The sequence below is a fragment of the Mesoplodon mirus genome, assembly GCF_964341445.2.
Source record: "Mesoplodon mirus genome assembly, chromosome: 16".
NCBI classification, from domain to species: domain Eukaryota; kingdom Metazoa; phylum Chordata; class Mammalia; order Artiodactyla; family Ziphiidae; genus Mesoplodon; species Mesoplodon mirus.
Genome location: NC_138992.1, coordinates 32,688,014 through 32,702,779, shown reverse-complemented (window position 1 = coordinate 32,702,779; position 14,766 = coordinate 32,688,014). Strand labels below are relative to the sequence as shown.

The window sequence follows — 14,766 nt, the reverse complement described above, 5'->3', positions numbered from 1 at the left end:
TCCTGAGACCATGTGTGTGATTTCAATTAAAAGACAGTGGGTTCAAGTCCCAATCAGAATTTTGGCTGGGTTCAAGTCCCATCTGAGTTGTGCGGTTTCACCTCCACCTGGACACGTTCAGCATTTCTCTGACTGACGAGTTTGCCCCTGAACTAAACTGTTTGAACCCAAAGCCGAAGAAGCTCCGTCACCACCAGGAGATACGCCCCCTGCTGCAAGTGGGTCCCCCTTCGTTCAGTACAGTGGAGGGCGACTTGCTCCTTCCCACCTCAGAACCATCTGTAGGGGTCCCTACACCTTCTCAGACATCAGGCACAGGTTCATCTCCATGTGAGAGTCTGAAGCCTTCCAGGTCCTCTCACACCACCCTATAAGGACGGCTCTGTTCAGCCACCGAGGCTTCAGGAGGACAGTACATTGATAAAGATGGGACTGGAGGGCTTCCCTGGTGGCCCAGTGGTTGAGAGTCCGCCTGCCGATGCAGGGGACACGGGTTCGTGCCCCGGTCCGGGAAGATCCCACATCCCTCGGAGCGGCTAGGCCTGTGAGCCATGGCCGCTGAGCCTGCGCGTCTGGAGCCTGTGCTCCGCAACGGGAAAGGCCACAACAGTGAGAGGCCCGCGTACCACAAAAAAAAAAAAAAAAAAAGATGGGACTGGCGATGTTGAAGGGAAGAGATGAGAGAATCATCATCATAATAAAAATAATGATGGCTGCTAACACTAATATAGTACTTACGATGTACCAGCTACTATTTTAAGTCTTTTATGGCTGTTGACATTGTAATCCCAACAACTTTAGGCTGTAGATGCTCTAATCCCCGTATCTGAGGCAGAGATTAAGGAATGCGCCCAAGTATGAGACGGTTCAGAGCCAGGACGTGAACCCAGGCAGTCGGGCTCCAAGAGCCACACTCCAACAAGAGAAGACATTGCGTAGGCTGGACGTTTCTGGAGGCTTAGAGGAGCTGCAAGATGTGACAGAAGAAAGGTGTTTCTGAGAAATGCTACTGAGTCAATCCTCAGCAGAGGAGGTGCAAGTAGAGCTTGGAAGTCCTTTTTAATGTAGTTTGGTTAACAAATGTCTGGGAACAGGCTTTGAGCCAAGAGCCTGGGCCGTGTGGGGACCTGGCTGGTACTACCACGTCCAGCCTCCATCTCCTCCTGTGTTTCCGCATCCAGCCAATACACATGCATGAGTCAGTAAAGAAGTTCGGGACTTCCCTGGTGGCGCAGTGGTTGAGAATCCGCCTGCCAATGCGGGGGAAATGGGCTCGAGCCCTGCCGGGAAGATCCCACACGCCGCGGAGCAACTATGCCCGTGCGCTACTAAGCCAACTACTGACGCCTGCGCTCTGGAGCCCACGAGCCGCAACTACTGACGCCTGCGCTCTGGAGTCCGCGTACCGCAACGACTGACGCCTGCGCTCTGGAGCCCGCGGCACCGCAACGGCTGACGCCTGCGTTCTGGAGCCCGCGGCGCTGCAACCACTGACGCCTGCGCTCTGGAGCCCGCGGCGCCGCAACCACTGACGCCTGCGCTCTGGAGCCCGCGTGCCGCAACGACTGACGCCTGCGCACCTAGAGCCCGTGCTCCGCAACAAGAGAAGCCACCGCGATGAGAAGCCCGCGCACCGCAACGAAGAGACGACCCCGCTCGCCCCAACTAGAGAAAGCCCGTGAGCAGCAATGAAGACCCAACAGCAGCCAAAAATAAATAAATTAAATTAATAAATTTATTAAAAAATAAAATAAAGTTTTAAAAAAGTAAGTTCATGATCAGAAGAAACAGAGCTCTCTCCCTTCCCTCTCAGCCCCCACTCTCTCCCTACCACACACAGACGTTTCTTTTCATCCTACTGTGAGGTGTTGAGGGGGAGGAATAGGGACCCAAGGTGGCGGGAGTGCCAGAGACTTGAGAAATGCCCAAGATAAGGAAGGCTTGAGCCCTCTGTGGGAGACATCTGAGGAGGGCTAAGGGGGCAGGGACAACTCAGAGTAACCCCTGGGGATGAGGGTGGGAGCATCATGGGGGCCTATATGTTCCAGTTTCACCAGACTCAACCAAGCACACAGGCTGGGTTTAAGAGGCTGGTTTTCAGCCTGTCAGGAATTACCAAATGAGCCCCACGAGAGTGGGGACTGGGGGCAATTCCCAACGTGCTGCCGAGAGCACCACAGCCTCGCCCAGCGCGTTCACTCAGCTCTGTGACAGGAGGGTTACGAGCCCAGGAGATGGGGGTCCTGGCGTGTCACAGAGAAGTACAGCTGTTTCCTTTCAGCATTATTTTCTAGTGGAAATTTCACAGTCATGAGCCAAGCTTGGGGGTAGTGGAGGGGGCTGGAACCTGACATAGTAGAATAACAGAGTTGACAGTAGCTATATTTCCTCCTGAGCTAGATCAGGACTCTCCTGGGTAGCAAAGAGCAATAGAATGGGCCCAGGTTTAAGAATCAGAGTGGTCTCGGGACTTCCCTGGTGGTCCAGTGGTTAAGAATCTGCCTTCCAATGCAGGGAACGCAGGTTCAATCCCCGGTCAGGGAACTAAGATCCCACATGCCGCGGGGCAACTAAGCCTGCGCACTCTAGATCCCACACACACCAAGTAGAGAGAAGCCGCACTGCTCAACAAAAGATCCCGCGTGCCACAACTAAGACCCGATACAGCCAAATAAATAAATACATAAATATTAAAAAAAAAAAAAGAATCAGAGTGGTCTGGCTGTGAGTTCTGAGTCTAGCATTTTCTGTGTGACCTGAGGAAAGTTCCACAAACTCCCCGGGCCTCAGTTTCATCTTCTGTGAAAATGGGACTAAACGCACCTCACAAGAGATGCTTATCAAAGCCATGCTCTGCTCACAGGATGTCCTTCCTTCCTTCCTTTCTCAGCACTCCAGTGAGTGCTCCGGTCCAACATTCAAGCTGAAACTTCCCAGGGCAGGCCTGCCCCTTTTTCTCCTTCCTTCTTCCCTCCCTGTTCTCTGGGAAAGGACAGGAGAACAGCTGCCACACAGCCCTGGGAGGAAAGCCATGAGGAGACCTGCCCCTCAGCAGAGCTAGCATAGCAGGGGGCCTGCGAGGCTGGAGGGTCTGCAGCTCGCCCAGAGCCCTCAGGCAGGGAGGCTCCACTCACCTTCTGGGGAGAGACTGCTGGACTCTCTCACCCAGTGATTTCCCAGGGCTCCTGGGCAGCAGGTGCCCACACTTCCCCTCCCTAGGTTACCTGTGGGCAGCACACAAATAACTAGTCACCCAGCTAATGCCCAGGGATTGGCACTTCAGCCTTGCAGGAAAGGCCCGTGGGTATTCGATGATCTCAACCCCAGAGAATGTGGGGAAATTCAGCCAGCGTGAGCAGGGCTGACAGAGGCAGACCTGAAGGAGAGGTCAGTGCAGGCTGGGGCGTTTACAGGGTCAGCTCAGGTGTGGCTCAGTGTTACTATACCCCAGGGAGGTCAGGGTGACCTCTCAAGACTGCGGGAGGTGGCCCGGCGTGTGGTCTGGGAGCCCTGGTGCACTTGTAGATGTGTTGGCAGCTGCCAGAAGGCTGAATTGTTTCCAGGTTGTTTTCAAGGCTTCCTTCTGCAGCTGTTGGGCCCTGCTTGTTCCCCCCAGGGAGATCTCTGAGAAGAGGCTCAGGGCCTTTTCCCAGGGCCGTACACGGCAGCCCTGGAGCTGTAGGCCTGGTCTCCCTGGAGTCCCCGACACGAGGCGTATGCCTGCCAGACTCTTTTCCAGAAGTCACTTCTCTGCCTTCCCCTACTGGGGTGGATAGAGGCCCACATGAGGTTGCCAGATTGAGCCAAAGAAAATACATGATGGCCGGTTCAATTTAAATCTCAGATAAATGACAAATAATTTTTTAGTAGAGGCATGTCCCATGCAATATTCAGAACATGGTTTTATACTAACAAAATATTCGTTGTTTTATCTGGAATTCAAATGTAACAGGCCATCTTGTATTTTATCTGGCAACCCTGGCCTCACCTCATTCTTTAAATTTTAAGAATGTCCCTCTTCTCTGCTTCTTATCTATGGGAAGATAACTGAACATCAGGGCACATGCGAGGCATTGGTATTTTTCATGTTATTGTAGATATTAACCTGGTTTTAAAACTCTGGAACACTACTGATGTTTGCATACATTTCTGAAGCTGATCTATCTTATTAACTCTGTATTTCACAGTGACCTACTGTAATGAAAACCTCCAAAAAAATGAAAATAAAAACCTCTAGTGGAAAATTTCTTTTCCTTCACGTTTCTTTCTTATTTTTGTTACCCTTGTATGTTTTGGAAACATCCTGCCAGTATATAGGAAACCACGCTATCCTTACCTTATTATCAAAGCTGTTGAGGAAAATACTCTACCTTTGTCTTCTGTTCGTTTTAAGAAAAGCCCAGCTACCTCCTTGTCCCCTATTTCCCTTTGTAAAGGGAAGCTGCTAGGCTGGTCCCAGCTTTCTCGAGAGGAGGGCTGACTGGTGAATGACAAGACACCCCTGGTGTATGGACACTCTTGAAATTATACTCTGGATTGGAGTGTATGAGGTTCAAGGCCCAATCCTAAGGGCCAGGGCCTCAGAAGGTCTCCAGCTGAACATGCTTGGGGCTGCGGAAATATGTCCCATGACTTTTGTCTCCTACTGCCCCCTTTCCCACATTTCCCCCCCCAAAGTATTAGAAACAGCAATGTTCCAACATCCAGAGTTGCAGGAGTAGGGCGTGGCCAAGGCTTCCCCCAGGGCAGGCACAGAGGTCCCAGGTCTCTGCCTCTGGCTATGTGTCAGGGATCTGAACCACTTTCCAAATGCACCTCAACATGGAGGGTCTGCCCTGGCAGCCACCCGGCCCCTCCAAGGCCCAGCTGTTCCTCCAGGTCACTGGGGAAGAACTTTTGGGAACATCTGGCCCTCTCCAGGCAGCACCTTGGCAAGGGCCCAGTTTGGGCTCTCCCTGCCTCTCAGGAGAGCCAGCCCCTGCCCAGCCCCCTGCATCCTGGACGTAGGCCATCCTCAGCCACGCCAGGCAGGACCTCCTGGGCCAGTCCTGCAGCACCCCAGCTGCAGGCTCCCCCCTCCCCCTCCTTCCTGCCTCTCCCCACGCCTCTCTCTCCCAGGATTCCCGAGGACTTTGTCAAGGTGCCTCAGGCCAACATCACACCCACCTTGGCTCAGACAGTGTGAGACAATGTATATGCCATCCAGGGGTGGCTCCAGTGAGCTCCCAGGTTGACATCTGGGCAATGGCTTAATAGCACTCACCCACCTGCCCTAAAGCCTGGCTTCCATCTCTCATCATCTTCTTCCATCACTGTGCTCTTAGGGAGCACGGTGGCTAAGCTCTCAGTCTCAGATTGAAATGGCTGGGTTCTAATACTGGCCCTCTCACCTAGTAGCTAAGTTACTTAACTTCTCTGTACCTCAGTTCTCTCATCTGTGAAAGGGGCTAATCATCATTGCTATTTCATAAGGCTGTTGTGAGGATTAAATGAGGCAATGCATGTAAGGAGCTTAGAAAATCTCCTGGCACATAGTAAATGCTTACTAAATGTTAGTTGTTTGCTATTATGTAGACTGGCCAGATGTCCTCTGTGGTCACCCACATTTGGTCTCTGCAGTGGGCAGCACACAATACCAGGCATTAAAGGGCAGACGAGACATTGATGCTGTTGTTCTCATTCCATGCTTTTGGGTCCCCTTGGAGAAAATCTGAAAGCACCTGCATAGTAGATTTCTCGTGTTTTGTGGCCACCTTTGCATGAATCCTTTGAATGCGCTTCCTGTGTTTGGGTAAGATCCCACATTAGATGTCCATCCTCCCCAAGGTAAGAAGCCAGAAACTCAATTTCCCAGCCTGCCTTGCAGTGGGGCACAGATTCATGACCCAGGTTCCACCCATCAGATGTATTCACGAGAGACCTTGAGGAAGCAGGAGCCTGCAGGCACCTCAAAGGCAAATGACTCTCCTGCATACTTTCCTGCACTTCTCCATAGAGGCTGTTATGGCTTGAATTATGTCCACCCTCAAAAAAAGAAGACATGTCGGAGTCCTAACCCTTAGTAGCTCAGAATGTGACCTTTGTTGAAGATAAAGTCTTTCCAGAGATGATCAAGTTAATGAGGTCATTAGGGTGGGCTCTAATTTAACACCATTGGTGTCTTTATAAAAAGGGGAAATTTGGGGCTTCCCTGGTGGTGCAGTGGTTGAGAGTCTGCCTGCCGATGCAGGGGATACGGGTTCGTGCCCCGGTCCGGGAGGATCCCACATGCGGCAGAGCAGCTGGGCCCGTGAGCCATGGCCGCTGAGCCTGCGCGTCCGGAGCCTGTGCTCCGCAACGGGAGAGGCCGCAGCAGTGAGAGGTCCGCGTACCGCAAAAAAAAAGAGGGTGGGGGGGCCTCCCTGGTGGCGCAGTGGTTGAGAGTCCGCCTGCCGATGCAGGGGATACGGGTTCGTGCCCCGGTCTGGGAGGATCCCATATGCCGCGGAGCGGCTGGGCCCGTGAGCCGTGGCTGCTGAGCCTGTGCGTCCGGAGCCTGCGCTTCGCAACGGGAGAGGCCACAACAGTGAGAGGCCCGCGTACAGCAAAAAAAAAAAAGAGGGTGGGGGGGGAATTTGGATAAAGAGACACAAAGGGAGAACACCATGTGAAGATGCAGGCAGAAGTTGGGGTGCTGCAGCTGTACATCAAGGAACACCAAAGATTGCCAGCACCCACCAGAAGTGAGGGGAAAGCCTGGAACAGACTTGCCCTTACAGGCCTCACAGCCTCTCAGAGGGAACCAACCCTGCCCAGACCTTGATCCTGGATTTCTAATCTCTAGAACTGTGAGAAAATACATTTCTGTTGCTTAAGCCACCCAATCTGTGGTACTCTGTTACAGCAGCCCTAGGAAACGAATGCAGAGGAGAAGCGCCTATGCTTCTGTGTCAAACGTAAGCTCTTAAGAGCAGGAAATTTTGTCTGTTTTATTTGCTGGCACCTAGATGGTGCCCAAGAAATATATGTTCAATAAATGAATGTCCTCGGGACCTCCCTGGTGGTGCAATGGTTAAGAATGCAGGGGACACGGGTTTGAGCCCTGGTCCAGGAAGATCCCACATGCCGTGGAGCCACTAAGCTCGTGCGCCACAACTACTGAGCCTGCTCTCTAGAGCCCGCAAGCCACAACTACTGACGCCTGCGCACCTAGAGCCCGTGCTCCGCAACAAGAGAAGCCACCGCAATGAGAAGCCGGCGCACCGCAATGAAGAGTAGCCCCCGCTCGCCCCAACTAGAGAAAGCCCGTGAGCAGCAATGAAGACCCAACAGCAGCCCAAAATAAATAAATACATTTTAAGGGAAAAAAAAATAAATGAATGTCTTCTTCATAGTTCACAGCCTCTTTCCCAGAGGAAGAAAAGGCAGTTGCCCAATGTCCTGTGGAGTTAAGCGGCCCCTCTCCATCCTCATGTGCAGACCAGAGCATAATGAGGACTGAAGTCACCCATCCAGATGGGTCACAGGGGCTCTGCCCAGCAGGGTTCAGCCTACAGGCCACACCCAGGACTGTCTGGGAATGGGCCTCCTTTGTGTTAGGAAACGTGAGCCTCCCAGATTGTACACGGGGCTGGGTGTGTCCCGCACAGAGAGCCCTTTGTGTCTGGGAGAACGTTGGCCCCGTTTGTTCTGGCGGACGTCCAGGCACTGCCCACCTGCAGCCATCCCACCCCGGGGCTCCCTGCCTTTCCTCTCCAGCTGCACTTCCTTTCCTCATGGGGTGCAGCCACCCTACTGAGGTCAGGGCACTAGGAGGAGGCCTGGGCTTTGCCAGAAGGGCGACCCTGGGAGCCCCTGGCTGGAGACCAGGGTGACTCCAAGGACAGCTGTCACGGAGAAGAGAGGGCTCTGGGACAGACCCACGGGCTGGGCAGGCTGACAGAGCAGGGGCTGCTGACAGACCCACCCTGGGGCACCAGGTGCCTGGAGAGAGCGCCAGGCAGAAAAGCCCTTCCTGCTCATCCTGCCTGGGTAGGGTGGCAGACAGCATAAGCTGGCTTGCTGCTGGGGAGACACTATCACTGAAGGTCCACGATTATAATTGCAACTGTTCGTGTTCCTTTAAAAATTAAATTGAAAAAAAAAAACAAAACCCCCAAGAAATCTCATGCTTGTCAGAACCTTCCTCCCCCGCTGTCGGCTCCCATTATGAATCCGTGGCATCTTCTGCTGAGAGTTAATTACATGTTGTATGAAAGTTACAGGGCTTCCTTTTACAGTTTTTCCTCCTTGATGGGTCCTAACCCTTTTGGCTGCCTTCCTCTGCTCTCTCCCTCCCGATGCCGCAGGGAAGAAGGCACAACTGGCCTGACCTCCTGCCCTGTGCTCCCCAGAGCCCGACTCTCAGCCCCACTACTCGGGCCTCCCTGAGTTGGTGAGCTGACGACAGCCCTGCCCATCCAGGTCTCATTTCCCACCGCGGGGCGATCCGGTACTGCCAGAGCCCTGGGGATTATGACACAGCACAAATGGAAGGTGTTATTAAAAGGGGCCACGCACTTCACCCACCTCCTGTGGCCCTCTTCCCGCCCAAACAGCGCGGATCAGGTGCGGGGTCCTACAGCCTGAAGCCATCTATTCTACGAGAGGGCGAGAGGGCGCAGAGCGGGGATATGGTCCCTGCCAGGAGGCTAGATGCCCTTTTTTCTTACAGCTCCCACCTGGAGCTGTCTTCATTCTCAGGATGGCTCATCTTTTCTCCTAGGAGGCTGTGACCACCTCCGGAAGCAACAAGTGTGGACTAATACCCTGAATTATTGCCTCTTTGCGGTGTTGAGTTTCACCTACTGACGAGATGGCTGAAATTGCACAGCTGCTGCCCCTCCCCCAACCCAGCAGTTACAGCTCCCCTGAGTCTGGACAAGTCACAGCCCCAGAGGGCTGGGAGGGCTTTCTCAGCCAGCTCCTGCTCTGAGCCAGCACACACCTCAAAGTGGAGAACTTTCTACTGTCCTCTGATAGCGCTCCCCTAAACCAGTCAATAAAGGACACCTCAGGTTGTGAGTTAAAAGTAATCATGTCTATAATTACGATTCTCAACTAACGGCACGTGGAATATCCACTTGTCAATAGGGTAAAGCTTTCCCTGTGGGTTGATGTCCTCCTGCAGCTACTCAATTCCAACCTAGGGTAGAGTCTGGGAATGTTAACTCGTTTTAATTATTAGCCTAATGTAAATTAGGAAACACAGCCTGCTGTTACTGAGTTCCAAAATATAATACAATTATGAATTTTCTATTCTTTTGAATATGTTTTGCAGCTTCCCGTCTTAGGCACAACCAAGAATGAACTTTATAAAGAGAATAATTTCTCTTCAAAGCAAAAGTGACTGATGTGAGAAACCATGCTGGATTACTGATGAGTGGGTTGTCCACAGCCTCTAAGGCAAGGAGAATTCAAACTCAAGTGTGCAGAGCCTGTAAGAATGCAAATTCCTGGGCCCTGAGCCCAGAGATCCTGATTTAGTAGGCCTAGGGTTGGGCCTAGAATTCTGCATTTTTAAATAAGCATCATGGGTAATTCTGAGGCAAGGAGCCATCCAACTACATGCTGAGAAGCTCTAGAGGGTTACGGCTATGGCTTATAAACACAGAAATCAGCTGGACACCCAGCAGCTGCTACTCTCCTCCCAGCCAGAACGTCCCTGGAATGTATATTCCAGGAAACTATTTATATATCTATTTTAAAAATAACATTAGGGTCTTTTCTCCTTGGTTATAAAGCTAATGCAGAGAATATATATAATGCCATAATAATAATTTTTTAAAATCACTCATAATCTCTCACAAGAAGGGGGGAGACTTCTAACATTATGTTGATGTTTTTCTTCCTTGTATATTTTTTATAAAGTTGACAAAATATAGAATATATCATTTTATTTCATTTTTTTTCCCATGTTACAAATTTTTTTCTGGAAATATCATTTCTAAAGGCTATATAACACCCCCCCTCATGAGGATGTGGCTTATTTTAATAACCATCCCTAACTGCTGGACATTGAAGTTGTTTCTAATAATTATTATAAACAACATTGAGATGAATACCTCTGTGCATAAGGTTTTATCAACATTTTTGATGACTTCCTACAGCTGGATTCCTAGTTGTGAATCACTGGATTAAAGGATATGAATGTTTCTGAGGTTCCTGATAGATGGACTGCCAACTTGCTGTCCCAATTTGCCCCCTTGCTGGCACAGGGCAGAATGCCCATGTTGACAACCTTCTCAGCCTGTGCAGCAGCCTGTTTATCAAAGGTATCGCTCTCACCATATGTTATGGGTTGAATTGTTTTCCCTAAAAAAGATACTGTAAAATCCTAATCCCCCAGCACCTGTGGATGTGACCTTATTTGGAAACAGGGTCTTTGCAGGTGTAACAAGTTAAGAAGAGGCTATTAGGGTGGGCCCTTATCCAGAATGACTGGGGTTCTAATAAAGAGGAGATTGCCGTATGAAGACGCACATAGAACACCACAGGCTAACAGAGGTAGAGATTGGAGTGATGTAGCTGCAGGCCAAGGAATGCCAAGGATTGCCAGCTATCTGAAGCTAGGAAGCTAGGAAGAGCCAAGGAAGGAGTCCACCCAGAGTCTCAAGAGGGAGCAGGGCCCTGCTGATACCTTGATTTCAAACCTCCAGCCTCCAGGACTCTGAGCAAATGCATTTCTGTTGTTTCGAGATACTCAGTTTGTGCTGCTTGGTTATGCAGTCCTAGGAGACTAATATACCATATGTTCCCTGGATTGGTGTCAGATGCGCCAGAAAGAGCTGAGGTGAGGTGCAAAGGACAGTTCTTACTCCCTCTCCAAAGGATGTCCAATGCAGCCCATTAATCTGTCCTTCCTGGGAACATTACCTGCTCCCATTCACAGGAGCAAGAGTCCAGGGCCCGGCATGTGGCTCTGGGACCCATCAAACACTAGAGCAGGGTCTGGTTTATGTTTTCCCTCAGGGTAACATCTAACACGGTCAAGGGGCACACAAAATATAAACTTTGCATTTGTCTTCAAACTCTTGGATTTGACTCAGTGAGGAAGTATTTATTAGGCTCTTTCAACACCTCCTGCACTAAAGCCTCGTTCAGCAGCTCAGACATGCCAGTGTCTGGGCAAAGGTCATCTGTGTCACTGATTAGGCCTCAGAATGATTCATTATCAGGTTTCTCTCAGGCCTGAAACCCACGATTGGTTAGCAGAGTGTGCTGCTCTTAAATTCCTTACCTCTCCTAGAGATGTTGGTCTTTGCTCCAGTGGCTTCTGAAAAAGAGCTCAACGCTCTCTCAGTTTGACCTTCTTGACCCTGGACAGAACCTAAACCTAAAGAAGCCCAATGGAGAAGATTACACACTTAAGGAAGTTGTTATCCCAACAGTTAGAAAGTCTAAAACATTTTAAGCTACCCTTTACTGAGCACCCACCAAGTGTCAATTACCTCCTCTGGTCCTCACAAGAGCCCTAAGAGGTAGGTATAAGGATCTCTATTTTACAGGAGAAGAAACCAAGGCACAGACAGATCAGCAGGTGACCCAAGGTAGCAGAGCTCAGACACGGCAGAGCCAGAGACGGAACCATATTTTCTGACACACAGTCCCCCGCTCTCTGCTCCATTACGTGGTCAAGGATGGCTGGAGAAGGTCAGCTTTTCAGTGGAGTGATAAACGCTACCAAGGGATGCCAGATGTTTTGAGGCGTTACGCCAAATCTTTTGAGGCAGATATTCCTCGTTCGGCTCAATTTCATCTCCAACTTTTCTGGCATCTGCAGTAATTCAGAACTTTGTTACACGACCCCTGAAAATAGTCTGATCTCTGCTAATTCATCTAATTTTGTATCTCACTTTCAATATATCTATTCCTCAGAAGTTGCAAGGAAAATGAGCCCTCTAAATACATACCAGGAATCTCATATTTAATGGTATGCTTTGAAAAAAGTTTTGTGAAGGGTTGCAGCCCTTATTTTTTGTATGACTGTGGCTTTACCCATGACATGTTAGCTTCAGTTGGGTCCACCTGCATTCCTGGATGTGCAGGCACACGCGACGGGCTGGCTGGCTTTAGTGAAGTACACTTAGGTGCCATCGACCCTTTGCCCTAGTTCCAGCTGCTAAGGGAAGGTGCAGCTCTCCCTGCTGAACAGCTGCCAGGTGTCAATCAGGGTAACAAGCCAGGGTCCCAGAGGCTGGGCAGAACCGTCAGGCAAAGAGCAGGTTGGGTCAAAACCCAGGAAGAAGCTCTCGTGGAAGCAGCAGACACAGCAAACAGGAAGTGCCCTCAGACACAAAGGAGGCTATCAGGCCAAGCGTGGGGCAGAGGAGGGCAGAGTTGACAGCTAATTCACTTCCCCAGGAGTTCCACCAAGTGCGAGTTGCAAAGATGAAACTCTGGGCCTCCCAGTAGGCCTCTGGGTAGAGAGGGAAGTTGAAGAGAGCAAAACCTCTCAGGCCAAGCAAAGCATGGTAAGGGTTACAGTGCTGGTGTGGAGGGCTACAAGTCCGCAGATTGTGGAATGGCAGAAAAGAGCTTCACCCAGATCGTGATAACTGTCTCTCTGACAGATACATGAGAAATCAGAATTTGAAACAGTGGAGGAAGCAGCCTCTACCAAGAGAGTTCTCAGCATGAAAAAAAAAGTGGAAGTTGGGGGTTGCAGTGTTTGTGGCTTAAGTATCCGGCCACAGACCCCATTCTGCACCTGGCCTTAGCCTCCTAGGATAACCCCCACTGGTCCAGCCCACCAACTTCCCCGAAGGGCAACCACACAGGGCCCAGGACCTCCTGCTACTAACACTTTCCATACCAATCCCCAGCCAGTATTTCTGCCCTTTGACGTCACAGGGCTCTGCATCTTGTCCCACCTCAGCAAATTAGACCCCCTGGCTTCCCAAGAGCTGTTATTTTTAGCTCTTCTACAGAGGCCTGGAATACAGAGCTTCCCAGAAGTCTGGCTCAATGCTATTTTGACCTGGCAGGAATGAGCCACCCATCCACACACTTGGGAGAAGGCTGCCCAAGGGGAAGGGGGCCGGGAGCCCTTGCTCTGCCTGAGTTTGAATGGGGGTCACATGGGGCAAAAGGCAGCTCACGTGGTCCTGTGAGGCCATACTGACAAACAGCTCTGGACAGATCCGGATGGGTTTGGTTCACCCAGCTGTTGTGCTACTTCTGCCTGCAAGATGAGACACAACACCCCCTCCATGGGCTGGCATCACTTGTCGAGCCGTGGCTTTGGAAAGAACAGCAAGTCAAATCCCAGAAACAGACTGAGAATAAATTGCAGCTGGAGGCCCACTAATGGCAGTTGTGTCTTGCTCATCTTGGGGGTCAAGGGAGGGTGGGGTGAGGTGGGATGGAGTGGGAGAGGAGGAAACCCAGGTGCCTGTGGAGCTTTGCTGCCTTTCTGTCTTCCTGGCTCCTCTCCCTTCTGACAAGGGCAGAGAAAACTGTCAGGGTTAAGGAAGCTTCTAGGTGCCGCTTAGGCCACTGCAGGTGGGTGCTTTTTAAAGGGTCTTTTGCCCTTCTTGAGCATCCTAGAGCCACAGGAGGCAGCCTCTCAAAGTGGGTGCTCCACACGGACAGTGGCAGACCAGAGCACCCAGAGGCTCCAGCCTCTTACTCAGAGGAAGAAGCCCAGGCTCCACATTCCTTCCTGCAGCGAATCCATTTTCTTTCCTCTGAGGATTCTGGCCTGATTCCTCAGGTAGTAGGAAACTCACCTTTCCAAGGACTGCAGTTATGTCCTTGGCATGTTCTTAAAATTCTTCTTCCTTCTTTTTACGCCTCCTTCCTTCTTCCTACTACTCCCTCCGCCTTCACTGGGCAGCCACCCACCCTCAACTTACTCAGCCTCTCCAATTCTTTGACCCTTGGACAGACATCCTCTTTGAGGGGTGGGAGGTGGACGTGCCTCCAGCCCTAACCCCATCCCACCGCGGTCAGCGGAGGCCACTGGGTTAGGCCAGTGCATTTATTCAGGTCCAACCCTAAGCAGGCAGGGCCAGCCCTCCAGGCTTGGCCAGAGCTGCTCCCATCAAACGGATCTGGGCCGCGTTCTCCAGACACGAACGTTCCCTGGTGGCCTGGGGCCGAGCGTGTCCACCCGCGGTTCTTCTCCTCCCCCAGAAACGTGGCCTGGGGCCTTTCCCAGCAAGGGCCTCTCCCACCCCCATGCCTCCCCAAGCCACCCACCCAGCGCCGGCTCCAGCACGTGGCTCCGGGCGCAGGTTCCCTCCCCGCCCCGGCAGCTCCGCAGGGCGGTTTTCACCCTCTCGGTTCCCCTACCCCCCGTGACTTCTTGTAAAAAGCTCCTCTGGTCCCCACCCACCTCCACCCTCCCGCGGATGCCAGCCCCGGCCAGCCCCGCACCGCCTCCCCCGGAGGCAGCGCTCTCTCCCAGCCCCTGGCAGCGGGCTCAGCTTCGGAAACTGTTGACTCAGAGGGTGGCCGGGCGGCCAGCGTCTGATGTCAGCTTGGATTGGGGCCGGGGGAGGAGGGTGCCGGAGGCGGGCGGGAGCGGGAGGCGCGGGAGGCGCGGGAGGCGGGAGGCGGGAAAGGCGGGAGGCAGGAGGCGCTGGGCGCGCGGGAGGAGCCAGACGCGGGGCGCGGGGCGCGGAGCCGGGTCCTCCCGGGGGCCGCTCGGCCGCGGCGGGGGCTTGCGCTCGGCGTCCCGGCTCCGCGCTGCGCGCTCGGCGGCGGCGGCTGCGGCTGCCCAGGCGCCCGTGAGTCACGGTGCGT

At 52.3% G+C, this 14,766-nt stretch overlaps 1 long non-coding RNA gene across 1 annotated transcript in view; it reads right to left on the bottom strand.

The window, feature by feature from the left end:
* The window catches only part of LOC309791836, an 18,201-nt gene extending 4,018 nt beyond the window's left edge, over positions 1–14,183 (bottom strand). The window contains exons 1-2 of the long non-coding RNA XR_014291569.1: positions 13,749–14,183; positions 11,258–11,353 (exon numbers count right to left, since the gene is read on the bottom strand). This is a non-coding gene — a long non-coding RNA (uncharacterized lncRNA). The remainder of the gene's footprint in view (positions 1–11,257; positions 11,354–13,748) is intronic.
* Between the last annotated feature and the right edge of the window lie 583 nt (positions 14,184–14,766).